Consider the following 20,541-nt stretch of genomic DNA (forward strand, 5'->3'; position numbering starts at 1 on the left):
CCTTCAGAAACTGACTGTAAAATGGCTGATGGTCCCCAAACTCAATGCGCTTAAAAGACAGAGCAGGCCTCTTCCTCTTGATACATTGTGGATCCTTCTAAGAGGGGAGTGGGGTGCCCAGTAAGAAATGCTATAGCACAGCCACATGTGGAAAAGGAATGGATCCTTGATTGGCCTTGGTTTGCTTCAATGTGCCTGGAGTACTTACTGGGTTCTTTCAATCTGGAAAATAATCATTAACTTAAAAATTTTTCATCTGTTGCTTCTTTGAACAATTTTGTCCTATGTTTTTTCTCTTAGGTCTCAATTTGGAACACTATCACGTATTGAACTTCCCAGGTTGATTCTGTAATTTGCTAATCTTTTCTCTCCTCATTTGTATTTCTACTTTACTTTTCAGTTGATCTTGTCATTAAAAAAATTTTTTTCCAATCATTCTACTGACTTGTTTATTTTTAGTTGGACTCTTATGTTTTTTATTTCCAAGTATTCTTCAGTTATTTCTCTATGATAGTATCCTAGTTTTATTTTTAGATGCCATATCTTTTAACTTTGTGTTTTGTTTTCCCAGGTTTCCTTTCTGGTCTGCGCTCTCTCTGTTTTCTGCAACTTCCTCCCTCCATTTACCTATTTTGGTCTCTCTTTTTTCAAAAATTTTATTGTGTGTGTGTGTGTGTGTGTGTGTGTGTACACACATTCCCCAGCCCTTTTTTTTTTTTTTAAATTTTAAGACAGGGTCTCCCTAAGTTGCTGAGGCTGGCCTCAAACTTGGGATCCTCCTGCCTCTTAAGTCACTGCGATTACAGACATATGCAACCATATGTGGCTCAATTTGATCTCACTGTATTTATTTTGTTTTATTTTAGCAGGCAGGGCACAGATTTTTTTGAAAGTGAAAGTGAAAGTAACAATCCATAAAGTAGAGAGGAGTGGGCCCAGCAAAAGAGTGGCTTAAGACCTCTCTTTAAAATATATATATATATATATATATATATATATATTTGTAGTTGTACACAATACTTTATTTTGTTTATTTATTTATTTATTTATTTTTTGTTTTGTTTTTGTTTTGTTTTTTGTTTTAAATTTTTTATTGTTGGTTGTTCAAAACATTACAAATTTCTTGACATATCATATTCCACACTTTGATTCAAGTGGGTTATGAACTCCCACCTTCACCCCATACACAGATTGCAGAATCACATCAGTTACACATCCATTGATTTACATATTGCCATACTAGTGTCTGTTGTGCTCCACTGCCTTTCCCATCCTCCACCATTCCCCCTCCCCACCTCTCCCCTCCCCTCCCCTCCTCTCTCTCTACCCCCTCCACTGTATAACCCTGAGGGTCTCCTTCCATTTCCAAGCAATTTCCCTTCTCTCTCCCTTTCCCTCCCACCTCTCATCCCTGTTAAATGTTAATCTTCTTCTCATGCTCTTCGTCCCTACTCTGTTCTTAGTTACTCTCCTTATATCAAAGAAGACATTTGGCATTTGTTTTTTAGGGATTGGCTAGCTTCACTTAGCATAATCTGCTCTAATGCCATCTATTTCCCTGCAAATTCTATGATTTTGTCTTTTTTAATGCAGAGTAATACTCCATTGTGTATAAATGCCACATTTTTTTTATCCATTTGTCTATTGAAGGGCATCTAGGTTGGTTCCACAGTCTTGCTATTGTGAATTGTGCTGCTATGAACATCGATGTAACAGTGTCCCTGTAGCATGCTCTTTTTAGGTCTTTAGGGAATAGACCGAGAAGGGGAATAGCTGGGTCAAATGGTGGCTCCATTCCCAGCTTTCCAAGAAATCTCCATACTGCTTTCCAAATTGGCTGCACCAATTTGCAGTCCCACCAGCAATGTACAAGTGTACCCTTTTCCCCACATCCCTCGCCAGCACTTGTTGTTGTTTGACTTCATAATGGCTGCCAATCTTACTGGAGTGAGATGGTATCTTAGGGTGGTTTTGATTTGCATTTCTCTGACAGCTAGAGATGGTGAGCATTTTTTCATGTACTTGTTGATTGACTGTATGTCCTCCTCTGAGAAGTGTCTGTTCAGGTCCTTGGCCCATTTGTTGATTGGGTTGTTTGTTCTCTTATTGTCTAATTTTTTGAGTTCTTTGTATACTCTGGATATTAGGGCTCTATCTGAAGTGTGAGGAGTAAAGATTTGTTCCCAGGGTGTAGGCTCCCTATTTACCTCTCTTATTGTTTCTTTTGCTGACAAAAAACTTTTTAGTTTGAGTAAGTCCCATTTGTTGATTCTAGTTATTAACTTTTGTGCTATGGGTGTCCTATTGAGGAATTTGGAGCCCGACCCCACCGAATGTAGATCGTAGCCAACTTTTTCTTCTATCAGACGGCGTGTCTCTGATTTGATATCAAGCTCCTTGATCCATTTTGAATTCACTTTTGTGCATGGCGAGAGAAAGGGATTCAGTTTCATTTTGTTGCATATGGATTTCCAGTTTTCCCAGCACCATTTGTTGAAGATGCTATCCTCCCTCCATTGCATGCTTTTAGCCCCTTTATCAAATATAAGATAGTTGTAGTTTTGTGGATTGGTTTCTGTGTCCTCTATTCTGTACCATTGGTCCACCCGCCTGTTTTGGTACCAGTACCATGCTGTTTTTGTTACTATTGCTCTGTAGTATAGTTTGAAGTCTGGTATCGCTATACTGCCTGATTCACACTTCCTGCTTAGCATTGTTTTTGCTATTCTGGGTCTTTTATTTTTCCATATGAATTTCATGATTGCTTTCTCTATTTCTACAAGAAATGCCGTTGGGATTTTGATTGGCATTGCATTAAACCTATAGAGAACTTTTGGTAATATCGCCATTTTGATGATGTTGAGAGAGAAATAGAAGAAGATCTTAGAAGATGGAAAAATATACCATGTTTATTTATTTTTATGTGGCACTGAGGATTGAAAACAGAGCCTCCGTGTGCTAGGTGAGTGCTCTACTACTGAGCCACAACCCTAGCCTCAAGGCCTCTCTTTTCATATTGGAGGATTTCCTCAAGTATTTTGTGATTTTGGGATCCCCACTCATATTCAAGGAAGGAAAAAGTTAAAAAGTGACTAGAAATGCTGGCAGGGGTTGAGGAAAATTGTCTAGAAGGTTCCAATGACTAGTGAGCTCTTTCATAAAGTAACCAGGTAGAAAACTAGCTTTCTACTTGCAAAAACCTTCAGCAAGTCCAGGCCTACCGATATTTTCTCTGGGACACTATTTTTCCAGAGAAAAATCTCACAATCAATATTTTAGAAATGGAAGGGAGCATCAGAGTCCTCCCACTTCAATGTGAACACTCTTACTTAAGGTCTTTTGATTTGGAACTTCACAATCCTGCCTTATGCAACAATTAGGACCTTCATGTCCAAGTTTTCCAGCACCATTCACCTTATTTGCCCATCAATATCCCTTCCTGTAGACTTTGGACTAAAGACGTTGCTTGTTGCTTATGCTCTGTTGAAACCATTAATACCAACTCCTACATTCAATTTTTTAGAAAGCTATTATGACTTCTGTGGGGTGTGAGAAAGTGCTGGGGAATGAATTGGATGGAGCAGGTTGTGTTCCACACTTTTGTGATTGTGTCAAGGTATAACAGGTGTTGCATTTCCACAATTTTGTGATTGTGTCAAGGTGTATCCAGGTGTTGCATTTAACTAAAAAGAATTTTAAAAATTATTACTAAAACTAGTTTTGAAAAAAGTTGTAAAAGTATATTTTGCTAAAATATTACTAAAATGTCTTATTTTATTGTTTTAAAAAAGTTTTCTCAGAAAAAATAAAATTGTTGAAGCCAGATATAGTGACACATGCTTGTAATTTGAGAGATACAGGAAGCTGAGGCAGGAGGATCATAAGTTCAAGTCCAGCCTCAGTAACTTAGCAACACCCCATCTCAAAAAATTTTAAAAGGCTGGGGATATCCCTCAGTGGAGTGTCTCTGGGTTCAAGATCCAGGACCAGGAAAAAAAAAAAAAAGTTGTGTGAAATTGCTTTATTGACTATTTTCTCTCCTATTTTCTTTGGCCTACTGATTATTTCACCGGAGCTTCAGAATGGAGAGGTGATAAATACACGTAGCCAATCAGCCAAATTCCACAACCGTTTTCTCACACATTGGTGAGGCCTTCAGGAATATGCTAACATAATTCTCTGTATCAACCTTAGTGATGCTAAAACTCTGATAGAAGCAGCCTCTTCTTATTTCAAACATTAAGAGGGAAGGGCTGGTACAGATGCAGAGAGAAGATTCTGATGGTAACAGTTCAATTAGACTGGAAGGATGAGGCAAGTGGTGGAAAAGGAGAGGAGCAGCTGGATTCAAGGGCTGATCTAGAAGTAAAAGCAACAGCACCTGGGGCTGGATTGGATATGGGCCAGGAGGAAGAGCAGGGAACCAAGAGGGCGGTTTTAAAGGTTTGTGCTATGCACACCAGTGGTGCCAGTCACTGGATCAGGATAAGGAAATAATACCAGATTTATGAAAAAAGACCAAGAGTTTGATTTTGGACACAAATTTTTTGAGGTGTCTTTGAGAAATCCAAGAAGAGATGTTACATAAGCAGTGGATATGTAAATAGAATTTGGAGTCAGAAAAGAGATCTAAGCCAGAAATACAAATTCTGGATTATCTGTGGAGATTTGCAAATATATAAGAGATTGGCAAGGAGGAGAGTAAGGAGAAAAAAAGAAATGCCAATAATGTATTTATAGACACACCTCGATATGAAACCAAAGGAAATGACAATTTTAGACCTATGTGGCTGACTATGGTTTGAATAGGTCTCCTAGAAATTTGTGTGTTGAAAACTTAATCCCCAATGAAACAGTTTTGGGAGGTGGAGCCCAGTGAAAGGTGCAGAGGTTCTCTTAGTTAATAGATTAATGCCATTATAAAAAGGGTTCTTTAGATTGAGTTTCTTATCTCTAGTCCTCTTTCCCTTCCATCCAGCAAACAAACAGCAAGAAGGGCCTTGCCAAACGAAAGCCAGCACTTTGATCTCAGACTTCCCAACCTCCAGAACCATGAGAAATAAATGCTCTATCAATCACCTCGTCTGTGATATTCTGTTATAGCAACACAAAACATTCTATTTTTTTTTTAAATTGGTGCTTTACAGATATACAGAAAGGTGAAATTCACTGAGGTATATTCATATATGTACATAGCATAATTTGGTCAACTTCAATCCACCATGTTCTTCCCTTTTTCCTACTCCTTCCTCCCCATCAATCCCCTTCTTCTACTCCACTGATCTCCCTTCTATTTTCATGGGATTCCTCCCTTCCACATTTTTATTCCTTATTTTGCTTCACCTTCCACATATGAGAGAACACACTTGGCCCTTGACTTTCTGAGTCTGGCTTATTTTACTTACCATGACATTCTCCATTTCCATCCATTTACCATCAAATGCCATAATTTCTTTCTACTTAATGGCTGATTAAAACTCCATTGTGTATATATACCACATTTTCTTTGTCTATTCATCTGTTGACTGTTACTTAGGCTTTTTTCATAATTTGGCTATTGTGAATTGTGCTCTATAAACATTGATGTGCATGTGTATCATTGTAGCATGCTAATTTCAGTTCTTTTGGATAAACACTAGAGACTGGGATAGCTGAGTCATATGGTGGTTCTACTACTAGTCTTTTGAGGAATCTCCATACTGCTTCTAAAGTGGTTACACTAAAAATAAATAAATAAAGTATTTGTACTAATTTGTTGTCCCACCAACAATGTATAAGTGTACCTTTCGCCCCACATCCTCACCAGCATTTATTATTATTTGTCTTCTTGATGATTACCAGTCTAGTTGGAGTAAGATGAAGCCTTAGTTAAATGTAGTTTTTTATACTGTTCTTATTTAGATTACTGGTAGCTTTAACCACCACCCCCCCCCACAGTAATTAATAATGTTTTGCACTTAGCTGCTATTCAATAAACATTTTAGATGTGATAACTGTTAAGTAGGAACAAAAGCATGCTAACTCAGTCTACATAATTTGCAATTAAAAGTAGCTATAAATTCTTGGTGAACCAGATACACTATTTTCACTTCATAAAAATATTAGTTAACCTAAATATGATCCTGTGTTCTTCATTCTCTCATGCTGTGAATTAACAAAACTTTCTCATTAGAATGTCATTAGATTTTCACTATGATGAAGTTTCTCTCCTCCAAACAATAATGAATACCCACAAATTTAAACTAAAAGAGAAGATGTGACATAATTCATTCTTGTGAGATTTTATGAAGAAAACTTTGAGAGCCTGCAGCATCTGAAAACAGAGAGGATCTCTTGATCAGGATCCCGCCTTTGCTGTGGTCAATGAAACAATTAAGTCTTCTGGAAAAACACAGAAATTTCATGGACCACGGGTTTGGTATTCCTCCAGTTTATATTTATCATGAGTAATGCTTCTTTTATCCACAGGTGAAATTTTAATTTGACAGACCAAATATGTATCCAAAATGCTAGATGGAAAGGAAAGAGGACCTTAGAAAATCAAACCAGGTGTCATAGTCTCTGGAAGGGACTTCATCTACTCTCTTCAAACAAAAATCAACCTAGGGCAATTTCCACTTTTTGCTTCACCTGAAATACCCTTTGCCCATCTACCACTTTCTCTATCAGGCAAGCTTCCCTTTAATCCCCTACGGCCACCCTGAAGATAGACACACACACACACACACACACACACACACACACAAGGCCCATGTGAACATGAGCTGCACTGAGTCTCTCAAAATAAGACAAAATAAGACAGCTGCCCTTCACCTGAATTCATACCACCTTTCACTCATAATTCAGTTCCAGCAACCTGAACCACTCTATTGCAATGATCTGTTTACCTCCCTTTTCCCAGCTCAATCTTGCAATTGGAATATATCCACAGCAAATCTAGATCTGGAGATGCACAACACTGACTTTCATTCAGAACACCTGACATACAATTGATACCAAAATTTTATTGAACAGATGGTATTATATTGATAACAAATTCAGTCACCTGATTTTAGGAAAGGGACAATGTATTACTTTCCTTTTGCTACTATAAAATATTACCACATTTTTAGTGGTTTAAAATAATACAAATTTGCTAGGTACAGTGAGGCAAGCCTATAGTCCCTGCATCTCAAGAGACTGAGGCAGAAGGATAGCAAGTTCAAGACCAGCCTCAGCAACTTACTAAGACCATCTCAAAAAAATTTTTTAAAAAAAATTTTTAGCCAGGCATGGTGGCACATGCCTATAATCCTAGTGGCTCAGGAGGTTGAGGCAGGAGGATCACGAGTTCAAAGCCAGCCTCATCAAAAGTGAGGTGCTAAGAAACTCAGTGAAACCCTATCTCTAAATAAAATACAAAATAGGGCTGGGGATGTGGCTCAGTGGATTGAGTGCCCCTGAGTTCAATCCCCGGTATAAATAAATAAACAAACAAACAAACAAATAAATAATTGGATGGATGGATAAGGATATACCTCAGTGGTAAAGCACTCCTAGATTCAATTACCAGTAATACTTCCCCTCCAAATTTATTCTCTTTAGGTTCTAGAGGTTAGAAGTCTCAAATAAATCTGCAGGGAATTTATCTTTTTATAAAATCTCTAAGGGAATATAAATATATATTTTTTTATTTTTCTAGCTTCTAAAGGCTGCCTTCCATCCTTGGCCTCTGGTTCCTTCCTTTATATCAGGGCAGGAGAATAGCATAGACTATTTCACTCTTTCTGACCCTAATACCTTGTCTTATAAGGACCTCTGTGATTAAATCGGATCTACCAGTATAACCCAGGACAATCTCCCCATATAAATTATCTTAATCACATCTGTTGCCATATAAGGTGACATCAGGGCATATTTGATTCAAGGAGGACATGACAGATGACAATGTATTCTAATTAAGTGATTATTAATTTTGAAAGGTATTACTCTATTTATCAGAGAGATTTATTTCTGCCAAGTATATCTGAACTTATGTAGTTAAATAAATAACAAAGCAGATACTTTGGGAATACAATAAATTTCAATGAAATAATTATTGCTTGAAACCTTGAGGAAATATTCCTTAAAGAAGATATTTCAAAACCAATATATAAACACATCAATATCAGTCTCATTACTTTGCAACCACACCTCCTTTTTTAGCTCGAATAGCATTGTAGTGAGTTTACTACAATAGGTAATCATACTTGGTTTCAAATGACCCTAAGACATTAACAAAGAAATACAAATATCTACCCTGATGATAATCAAGAGTGAGTTCCAAGATCTAGATGCTGTTTCCTTTTGTATTGTATTGTTTTCAGTACTGGGTGAACCTAGGGACACCCTACCACTGAGCTACATCCCCAGCCTTTTTAGAGAAGGGCTTGCTAAGTTTCAAGGCTGGCATTGAACTTTCAGTCCTCCTGCCTCAGCCTCCCAAACTCCTGGGATTACAGGTGTGTACCATTGTACCTGGCTAGATGCAGTTTTAAAAGAGACATGCCAAAGAGTATACATTATCAGGTGCTGCTTAATATGATTCAGGCTCTGATCCATTGGTCACAACTTGCCTCTACTATTCATCAAACATTTATATTTAGAGAAATGTAAATGCAGGCAAGTTAAATTAGACAACATGTCTAATTATATGAATGCCTTTAGATTACATGCATCAATTACAAAGCTCTCATCTGCATTAATGCTGACATTATAAAACTGATATTTGAAAATGTATATTTCTCCATTTCCTATGTTAGATGCTGGGGGCTTGATTTCATAGGTTTCAAGCCTCCACCCTACAGATCTGAGAACCCAGATGATCTGTAATGCAGGGATATATTTCACAATCATATACACATGGCTTCACAAACACACACTCATTCCACATGGGCTATCCGGAATTGCTACAGCTGTATATATTTTAAGCTTCTGACAACAAACCCCATTAGCAACTTCATAGGTAAAGCTGAGCTCTGTCACTTGGCCTTGATATACGGCACTCTTGGTGGTCACTAAAGTCCCATTCATAACCATGACATCGTTCTTCATTCTTCCCTTAGAAACAATATCACTACATTTTCAAAGGGGGAGAAGTTAGAAGGGATTCTGAGAGAAGACAAAACACAAATAAATGAAGTGGAATAAGTAAGCAGTTGCTAATGTGGTTTTTGAGAGTATCTTAGTTTCTTGGGAGAAAAAAAAAAGTATAGATTTTTTAAATTACAAATAAATAGGGAATAAAAACAACTAGAAAATCTAACAGCCAAATTCTTTCCCTAACATAATACACTTCATTTTTCATAAGCCAAATTTCAGAAACTTAACTAATCTTAAAATAAGACCTGCAACTTCAAAATACACATGGCTACGTTTTAATGCTTTTCAAAACATTTAAAATCCTTAACACTTTTTGACTGTGTATTTACATTGTGTGAATTTAAAATAATTGAAAGTACATTTAATGATTTTTAGCAGTTCAAAAAATCTCACATATAGTTAAATTCCACAAGAAAATGCAAAAACCAAATCAAAACCATATAAATATTGAATAATGGAACTATGTTTATGAAATTCCAAACATAGAAAGGCAAAGCTAAACTATTATGTAAAACTTGAACAAAACATTTTCAAAAGTAATCACAAAAATGAAAAATTCATGGAAAAGAAAATCAGACACTAGCAGCATCCTAAGACTGTCTATTCAAACATAAGAGACTGTTTGTATTGTTGGAAATAGACTGCTGTGCTTATAGAGGGAAACCAGTACTTTCTTTCAAGTGTTTATAATTAATAGTCTGATTTACAGCTCCAGAAACATCTTAGGAATGCCTTTATGAACGTGGGATAGTCTTTCAAAAGTCTGGAAATGTTGCTCAAATCAGTCACCCAAAAGCAATTTAATTCAGAAAAGATGAGAGAACAACTGGGGTGTGGTCACGGAGAGGACATGTGTATACAAACACATGGGCTCTCTGTCCCAGATAATGAGAATCACAACTAGACAACCCTATGAGAGATCTCCTTTTCTAGCCAGTATCAGCAATGGTAAACAACAGATGCTAAACCTTACCATGGTGGCCACAGACAGAGGGAAAGGGCCCTGTATTAGGCAGGGTTCTTAAGTTTACACATAAAATCAGCCATCAGAGGTCCTAATAGAACACACCAAACATTGTCCACTCACCACTGAAAACCCCCATTACATCCTTTGCCAACCCCAAAATTATCCCCATTGTTGACTTTACATCAAACCCACTAGGTTTATAAGCACTTAAATGCAGTATTTAATGATGATAAATCCTAAAGAGACCCACTTACTTATCTCAGAGGTAGACTGGTTTGTGGGCACACTACCCTGTCTGAGAACTCACATGTAAGAGGGAAGCAACATAGAGAATTAAAAATGATATGAACTGAACATCAACAGCTGTCAGAATATCACGCAGTCCCACAACATGTCAGCCGGGCACTATTGTCAGATGATTTCCACTGCACATTTCAAGGGTGTTATTATGGGGAGACGTAAATATCTGGAGCTGGGAGTTGGGCCAGGGAAGAAAAGACATGTGGAACCACAAAAGACCATTTATGTATCAACACGGGGAGTAAATAGAGGTGAGAAAGAAGAATTGTGAGACATAGTGCCAGATTACACGGAAGAAAAAGATTACAGATAAAATGAGTGGTTGGAGCTGCATTGTATGCCTCCCATCTAGTCGGGCTGTTCATATGTCAATATTCCCTTAACCACCATCACCACCTTCTACATCCCACTCATATTCCTGGTGTGGCACACAGGGGTAAGAGGACACTGCAGGGCATACAAAAAATTACTAAGGTATGGTTTCTGTTCTTATGGGGTTCACAGGCATTCCATTGTCATAAATACTGTGTGACAAAGAAGGATGACTAAAGGTTTTCCAGACAGAGAAGGAAAGAGGGGAACATAAGGGCTGGGGGAGATTGGGTAAGAACAAGTGCAGAAAGCTCTAGACAGTGTTAAGCAAATGCAAACAGTCCTGTGCTGGAGGAAATGAGGAAGGAGTGGTTTGAAACAAGGCTCAAAATCTAGCCAGGGAACAGATTCTGGCCAATTTTTTAAATATCCAAAACCAGGCAATAAATCTGAAATACTTGATTAATGGAGTTGCTTAAAGGAAGAAACGTTCTCACCAAAATTTAAAGAAGAGAAGCTTTTATGGCCAGAAGAAAAATCTAAAGAGATGGAAGCTTAATCAGATCCAGCAACCTCAGGCTATGCTCATGGTGAGCCATGGCACCAAGTTGGTCCTCTGGCCTGAAGACACCACCCATAAAATGGCAGCCACTAGCACTGCAGATGAGGTTGCCTCTGACAGTGTCTACACACATGCCTGGCTTTCTTACTCTTCACAAAGATACTTAAAGGCACTTAGATAAAATGACATATACATATGTGAACTTCGCTGGTTTCCTCCGTCTTCCGGATGTGCCAACTCCCTGGTCTTGGTCAACTTCTTTCCAGAGCTCCTTCTCTAAATATTCCTCCAACCAAAAGTTTCTGCTGCATCTGTCATAAGTATAGGCCTGCATATGGGTGGCTGTGTAATAAGCTAAATTTTTATTGTCTTAGACCCCTACCTGCCCATCTGTGCTTTTATTTTCTTTCCAGTATGATTCTTTCACCTATAACTCCTTAGCTTTCTGACCAATGCTTGTAAAAGGGCTGAACAAAAGTTAGCCTGACCTAGGAACAACTTGAAGCAAGAAGAGGATGCCCTGTAAGTGGTAGGCACTAGAAGTATTAGATGACTGAAGGGTAGAGCTCATCCAAAATAACTGATTTCTTAATGAGGGACACATTCATAGGCAGTTGTTAATGGGTGATTGGAGAGCACCAGGTCAAAAAAATCAAAGGCCCTAGCTGGGCACACCAGTGCACAGCTATAATCCCAACCACTGGTAGGCTGAGGCAGGAGAATAACAAGTTCAAGATCAGTCTGACCAACTTAGCAAGATCCTGTCACAAGATAAAAATAAAAAGGACTGTGGATGTAGTTCAATGGTAGAGCACCCCAGGGTTCAATCCCCAATACCAATAAGATAAAATAAATAAAATAAAATAAAAAATCGAAGTCCCAGGCATCCCAAGACTCAGACCAAATGTGTAAGGGACCCTAAGACTATGAGAAATTAGTTTTGCATCATCAAGCACTCATTCTCAAGAGACAGTAGACCCCATTACTCCACATAAGAAAAAGCCACACATTTATGTGTGCATGTGCACATTTAGGGGTGTGTCTATGGAAGAGGAATAATAATGTGTATGTGTCTGAGAGAGGAAGAGGGAAAGCAAACTAAGTGGGCTTCCACGCCTAGGAGGCAATGTGGACAAGGAGAGTGAGTGATGCTGGCATTCAAGGATGCTCAGTTTACACAAGCAGGTCAAAAAGGACACAGCAAGTTAAATAGTGTCTACGACCAGTGTCGTCTTTAGTCAACAACTGAAAACCCCAAGGATTCACAAAGAGAATCTTTTGTTTTTTGTTTATGTTGTGGTACTGGGGATTGAACCCAGGGTGCTATACCACTGAGCAACATCCCTGACCCTTTTTATTTTTCATTTTGAGAGAGGGTCTCCCTAAGTTGCAGAGGTTGTCCTCAAACTTGCAATCCTCCTGCCTAAGCCTCCTGAGTCACTGATAGACTGGTTTGTGGGCACACTACCCTCTCTGAGAACTCACATGTAAGAGGCAAGCAACACTGCACCCAGCTAGAAGTCAGAATGTCATAGAGACCTTTCAGAAGGGGAATAAAATCCATTAGAAGATTCAGTTTGGCTCAAAGTCAAAATAAGGAAAACAGCTACAGGAACATTTACCAACACATCAGATGACAGACGGTCAAAATCATCATTCAGATGCTCTGCCATATGCCAGATATATTCTCATGGTCTGGACTATGTGTACAGTTGATACTTTATTTCCTACCTCCACACCTTTACTGCAATTTACCCAATTCTTATTAATCGTATTTCTTTCCGTAACATCTGGGCCTGCTTGTTCCTGTAGAAAATAATCACTGAAGCTGGGTGCCCTGGAGCACTCTGGTAATCCCAGTGACTCAGGAGGCTGAGGCAGAAGGATCAAAAGTTCAATACCAGTCTCAGCCACCTAGCAAGACCTTCAACAACTTAGTGAGACCTTGCCTCAAAATAAAAAAAATAAAAAGAACTGGGAATGTAGCTCACTGGTAAAGAGCCCCTGGGTTTAATCCCCAGTACCAGAATAGAAATAAAAGAAAAACTGGCCTACTTTTGTTTTTCAACCTTTCTGTTGTGCATGCAATAAGTTCACAATATTATAGAAGTCATTCTCCAAAGGATCCACTTGACCTTGCTTGTTTCAGGCCACTGAATAAAACTCTTACCCTGGCTGGGACTCCTGTCCTGATCAGCACCTTATTACACAGCAGTGAAACATCGAGACAGGGGAAATCAGAGAATATGGATACCACAAAACAATTCATTGCCTGTCTGTAAAACAAATAATCTTCATCAGTAAATGCCCTGCATCTAAAATCTCACCCCTAAGCCAGCCATCCAGATCGCTTGGCAAGAAATAGTAGAAGAAACAGCCTCCTGGGAAAGAGTCTGAAATGCTGACTCCTGTTTGCCCAGGGACAGCTGGAAAGGCAAGTGCAGGAAAAATGCTGACCCTAGCTTCCTGAGGAAGAGCCACCTCATTCACGAATACCAAAGATGAGGTGGGGGTGGGAGTGATGGATCTATAATACAAACTCTGGGAGCCACTTCAAAATAAAATGCTGTCAAGGTCATCTCTGAGCCCTTGTACTTTAGAACAGCCCAACAGACGCTAATTAACCCTCCTGATTCCACAGCCCCAAGGGAGATGTAAACGTGTTAACATGAGCACATTCAATAGGTACTATTCCTGGAATTCTAAAAGCTTTTTAGAGGGCCTTTGGAAGAAAAGCATTTGACGGTATCATAGAATGCCTGATATCATAGAATGCCGGAACTGAAATGGACCACAAAGAATCTCTTTAGGGAGGAAACAGGAATTGTGGAAAGAATATGGACTTGGAGAAAAAATTGGATCCAAAGGCAGATCAGACATCTACCATCTGTGTGAGCCCCAGGAAGTTATTCAAACCATCTAAGCCTCAGCCTCAGCCTCTATCTGCAAAAGAGAAATACAACACACATTGCAAACTGTATTGGTAAAATGCCTGGCTCTGTTCCTGGCTCATTGTGGTCTAGAGTTACAACATAATCTGTAATATTTGATAGACTATGATATACTCTAAAGCACTGTAGTAGCTTATAACTTAGAGCAACCTATCTGCATATCCCTTTTTTGTACCCACTCACTAGTCCCATCCTCTCATGGCATGCTCACCGCTGTAAACACATCCACATACACTCTGAAAGCCTGATATTCCTTACTGAGCCCATCACCTGCTATGCCCAGAAAGGTGGTAGTGGAGCTCTCTTGCCAGCTCTACCTCTTTAGCGGTCCAAGTTTCTTATGCTGTTTTCATCTAACAGCCCCTCTGTTTGCTCTTGAGACATTCTCACCTCTGTCCAACGGATACCTCAGCTCTGCTATTTCCTGCTCCTATATGCTAATCTCCTTTCCATCAAGGCCTTTGGCTTCTGTTGGGGAAATTAGCCATGGGCACATGTGGCAGGGGCAATATTATTGTTCACCCATTCACACACACATGATGGTCCTGCCAAGCTGCTCCTGGTCACCAGAAATCTCAGCTAGATGGCATGTGTTCTACAAACTTCAGCCCCCAATACAATAACGAGAACCAGGCCTCCCAATAACTAAATGCTCACTTAATGGGGACTTAATCCATAATCATTTACCAAGAACTTACTGTGGCCAAAACCTACTATGAGATGAAAATGAGGCATGGACTAAAAAATTTAGAGACAATGACACAAACATTTCATCCTTCATTAGAAGCTCCTACTAGAATAATAAAAAGGGTACTTTATGTACATTTTATTTTATTTGTGGTACTGGGGATTTAACCCAAAGGTGTAAAAAAAAAATAAAAGATCTAGGGATGTAGCTCAATGGTAAAGTGCCCCTGGATTCAATTCCCAGTTCCAGGAGGAAAAAATGAAGTTAGTGCATTTTAGAGAAACCAGCTTATGTTAACTCTTTCCAGGTGGGTGACAGGGATTTAAGATATCCTGCTTCCTTATGAACTGTAACCAGACAGGACGATGGGGGCTCAGGACCACAACTGTCTGTTGCTCTGTTTAAATGGTTAGACCAGTGCTACCGTGGCAATGCAGAGAGAAGGCTGGTTGAGGAAAGGTGTGGTTAGAGAAGGGTGGTGTGGTTAGAGGAAACCAATAGGATTTTTTTTTTAATTTAAGGGAGACAATTGCTGTTGACATTCCTGTCTAATAGACTTATATTTAGAATATATAAACGATTATCAAAACTTGCCAGATGCAGTGGTGCCCACCTGTAACCCTGACTCGAGATGCTAAAGCAGGAGGATCACAACCTGGGCAACTTACTGAGATCCTGTCTCAAAATAAAAAATAAAAGGTCAGAAGTAGAGTACCTCTGGATTCAATCCCCAGGACCACAAAGAAAAAAAAGTTTTCAAAACTCGTAAGAAAACAATCCAATTTTTAAAAAGTAGGTAAAAGATTTGAACAGACACTTACCTAGCATGTATGAGGCACTGGGTTCGATTCTCAGCACCACATAAAATAAAGGTCCATCAACAACTTAAAAAAATATTTTTTTAAAAAAGGTATGTAGATGGCAAACAAGCTTATGAACAGATGTTCAGCATCATTAGTCATAATGAAAATGCAAATTAAAATCATAATGAGAGGCCACTATATAACTCTAAGAATGGCTAATAATTTTAAAGATTGGCCATATCAAATGTTGGTGAAGGTGCTATGGAAGTGGAATTCTCAAACATTGCTGTTGGCAACACAGAATGGAGCTGCCCCACTGGAGAAGGGTTTGCAGTGTCTTCAGATGCTAAACATACACCTGCCATATGACACAGCCATTCCACTTCTAGGTATTTGCTCAACAAAAATGAAAGCATATATCTGTGCAGAGATTTGTGAATGTTCATAGCAGTTTTAACTATAATAGGCAAAACTGGAAGCAACTGAGATGTCCATCAGCTGCTGCCTTTTTGACATTGCTTTTTGAATGAGACATTTTAAAATCCTGTCAACTAATCAGGTTTGGTAGAGAAATGGATGTTTTGGTCTAAACATCTGTTTAGACCAAAATACTGGACTGATTTTTTAGTATATCCAAAGTAAAATATTCTTTTTGGCAATGAGTTGCTGATCCTTTCCTCTAAGACTCAGGTGGATTGTTTTAATGATAGATGATGACAGATGAAAGTTTATCTTTTTCATCAAACCAAATTCTTTAAAAGAACATACTTAGCTCTAACCACTTGCTCTTTTAAAGCATTTTATTTATACTAGCATTAAAACATTGGGGGAAAGGTCACTCTCCCAAAGATGGCAGGCCAGATGCCTTTGTGGCTAGAATTCTTCCCAAAGAGACAAGAGTAGCAGCCAAAAAAAAAAATGTTTCAAAGGAAGATGGAGTAACAACCACCTGCCCATGAGAGAGCTGAGATTTCTGTGATACATATGCATCTGTTGAGATTCCCTTTAAAATCCATTTTTTTTATTTCATCATTTTGAGCTCCTGATATATGCTGAGCATGGAGATACAGGAAATAAGATTTGGCTCAGTCTTGTCTTTAAAAAATCTTATAGTCCAGTGAAGAGAAAGGCAAATGCACAGGACAATAAACAATGATTAACGCTATGGTGGAGATGGCCATCGGATGCTGTTAAAAGAGCACAAGAGTCCTTAATAAAGGATAGGGAGGTGATTGATCAGGAAGCACTTCAGAATTTCTCTTAGATATCTTACCTTGGTGCTGGGTGTTATGGCATGAATTCCTAGCATTAGTAGGAAAAAAATGGTCTTTCTATCTAAGGTATTATAGTATAGTGACGAGAATGAGCTTAATACACATTGGAATAAGATGACTGAGTTAACAGTAGTATAATGTGGTAGAAATAATACTGCTGTGAGATTCAATGAGGACACAGAGAACCTGGAATGCTTGCATGCTGCTAGTAGAAATGCAAACTAGAATAGTCACTTTGGAAAAACTTGGTAGTCTCTTAAAAAGTTAAACGTATATCTATTGTCATGGTCTGGATGTGAGGTGTCCTCCAAAAGCTCCTGTGTTAATGCAGGAATATTCAGAGGTGAAATGATTAGATTATGAGGATGATAACCTGAGTGGTACATCCTAGTTTGTATGGACTACCTGGGTGGACTGTAGGCAGGTGGGGCATGGCTGGAAAAGGTAGGTCACTGGGGGCATGTCCTGGAAGGGTGCATCTTCCCTGCAATCCCATTTCCCCCCATAAATGCACCTGCTTCTTTGTGTCATATGAGTTGAGCACACTTCTCCACCATGCCCTTCTGCCATGATGTTCTGCCTCATCTTGGGCCCGGAGCAATGGACTTGGCCAACCACAGACCAAACCTCTGGAACTGTGAACCCAAATAAACTTTCCCTCCTCTAAGTTATTCTTTTTTTTTTTTTTTTTTTTTTAGTATTTGGCGGTCACAACATCTTTGTTTGTATGTGGTGCTGAGGATCGAACCCGGGCCGCACGCATGCCAGGTGAGCATGCTACCGCTTGAGCCACATCCCCAGCCCCTCTAAGTTATTCTTGTCAGGTATTTTGGTCACGGTGATAAAAAGCTGACCAATACACCTGACATATGATCCAACTATTTCACTTTGGGGTATTTATCAAAGGGAAATGAAAGCATATTTCAACGCAAAGACTTACATGTGAATGCTCATACTAGCTTTAACTGGCCTCGAATCTGCTTCTACTAAGTTTTTAAAAAATACTTTAATTGTAGATGAACACAATCCTTTCATTTTATGTATTTTTATGTAGTGCTAAGGATTGAAACCAGTGCCTCACATGTGCTAGGTAAGCGCTCTACCACTGAACTACAATCCAGCCCCCTACTTGGCTTTTAAACTATGGACACACCATTTACTAGGTCTGTCGGCTTCCGTTTTTAAAAATTCTAATATGAAGAGCCTAGTATATGATGGGTCAGGTCCATTCTAGCTCTCCTATTTGTACTGTGTTGAGGAAAGATCTAAACAGGAAGGAGCATGGCCAGTTTATCCTCTTGGAGAAATTTGCCTCCATGAAGCAGAGAAGATGTTGTTGAGAAGAAATGCCATCCCTTATAAGGTTGAGAAAAATTGTGGGAGTCAGAGATTTTTAAATCTCTGGAAATAATTCTGTAGAAATTATATTTAAAGCTAAATCATAGAATGAATCTCACTTACCATGGAGCAAGGCCATAGTCCTGTCAGCTGCCACCCTTCAAAAACCCCTTTTTGATAGTCTGGTTTTATATTAGTGCTAGATTCTTGTTGGTTATCAACAAAGACATATACACAAGGATTATAACTCCTACCATGTCTTGAATCATCCTGGTTTTGCCCTTCCTGCTTGTAGGGCTGACCAGTGCCACCAATCTTGTGATTGAAAGGCATTTTCTCTCCTTGCCTCTTTCTTTCATGATCCTTCCTTTCTGATCCCTTAAAACAGATGATTCTGATCTGAGAGTATCCCCACAGTGCATAATAGTGTTATTTGAAATAAGAACATTATAAGGAACTTTTGCAGAATGAGAAGAATTGAACTGTGTTTTCTAGTCTCTGTCTCATCCAATAGCACCTGAATGTTCCATTATCTGACTCCTGGAGTGCCCAGGGTTGAGTGACCTTTCCTGGAATAGATGTATGGTGCTACAGTCCCTCCTGGCAGCTTTGTAAGTACTTATTTCATAAGATGAACTTCAAGGATGTGACAGATATGGAAAAGCTGTTAGACTTGGGTAGCAGTGGTATGATTTCTGCTCTTGCTTCTCTTTCTAGACTCCAGAGCTTCCCCAACTCCTATTCTCTATGTGTAGCAGGTTTGACAAAATACCTGTCGGATTCAGTTTTTGTTTCCTCCCAAGGTATCCTCTTTCTATCCCTATTATTACAGAAGAACTTTCCTGAAATTGCAGCATCTTAGTCTCTATGGAAATTATCCTCCCAGGATTACTTGGTGAAAAGGTCTAATTGTCAGACTTGATGGGTATACATGATCTGACGGCCTCGACAAAAAGGCAGTGGTGAGCACATATTCTGTCGTCTCTTCCACAATTTTAATATTACAGTAATTGGTAATAACTACATTAAAATGACACCAAAAAATTATTATGGTTCTGCCTGGAATAAAAAAAGTCAAAAGTCTTCTGTAGACACAGGTGTGGCAGTTGAAGTAACCCATTGCCATGGAGTTTGACAAATGATAGATAATTCTTTGATAAGGTTTTTTATCATAGGAAATGGACTGGCAGTAACTATCCCCATGACATAGAAGAGACAACTGAGGCTCAGGCAGAGGAAGTGGCCAACATCATGCAAATAAGTGATGAGACTAGCCTTCAAATTCTGATCTGACTCGATGCTAAGATGTTATCCATATGCTTTTCTATGTGTTTGTTATTTATGGAACTTTCCTAATTTATTCATAATATTCTTTCATTAGATTTTAAAAACTGAACACTTTAATAGCAGTGGGTATTATGAGGTTGTAGCAAAAATCAAAGTGACTTTTACTGTGCTTCTCTTTCACCTGGAAAAAGTTTTAGAAGAGATTGGGTGGATAGTTTTCTTTCAACCCTGCAGCTCAAGTATTTGGGTCTGGACCATGCTGATGAGCATCACACTTGACTGTTTGCTCTAGAGATCCTGGATGAAGGGCCCAGTAGTTGAGTGGAGGTCATTCTTATTCACTCCAACACAATTAACAAGAAACACGAGCATTCATGTCCTTAATTCATTTCTTCTGGAGATTAGACATTTTGTTATATACACACCATTAAAGTCATCAGGGATCCACCTCAATGTCTTTTTCATCTTGACTTAAATCCAACTCTTCTTGTTTCCTTCTCCATCAAACCACAACCACCACTACCCCCCTTCCTTACTGTCAAGGGGTGATGGACAATAGATGGTAGCAACAGTTTCTATGGTAACAGCATCTGAGTCATCTCCTTGGAAACCTGCATAAAGGCCTTCCATCTCCAGACCAGCTCAGTGCAACTTCGAAGGGCTTTGTTCCCTTGAATGGATCAGCATGGGGGAGCAAGCTCTCCCGGGCTTTGGCCACTGCAGTTTCCTTTGGCTCCCAATGCTCAGGGCACTTTGGATATAGAGTTGGATTCAACCAAATATGGGGGATGGTGGGGTGGAGAGTGCTTTTCTCAGCCTAGCCCAAAGTCAGAATGTATTTTCCCTGGTCCAGCACCAGATTCCCTGCAGACTTAGCCAATAGATATCTCACTATTTTAGATGTCCATATGACTCAACCAGGCTCCCACAGTGACCATC

At 39.1% G+C, this 20,541-nt stretch overlaps 1 protein-coding gene across 3 annotated transcripts in view; it reads right to left on the reverse strand.

The window, feature by feature from the left end:
* The window catches only part of LOC114080902 (carboxyl-terminal PDZ ligand of neuronal nitric oxide synthase protein), a 312,785-nt gene that overhangs the window by 118,228 nt on the left and 174,016 nt on the right, over window positions 1–20,541 (reverse strand). The window lies entirely within an intron of this gene.

This window comes from Marmota flaviventris, chromosome 10 (assembly GCF_047511675.1).
Source record: "Marmota flaviventris isolate mMarFla1 chromosome 10, mMarFla1.hap1, whole genome shotgun sequence".
Classification (NCBI taxonomy): Eukaryota; Metazoa; Chordata; class Mammalia; order Rodentia; family Sciuridae; genus Marmota; species Marmota flaviventris.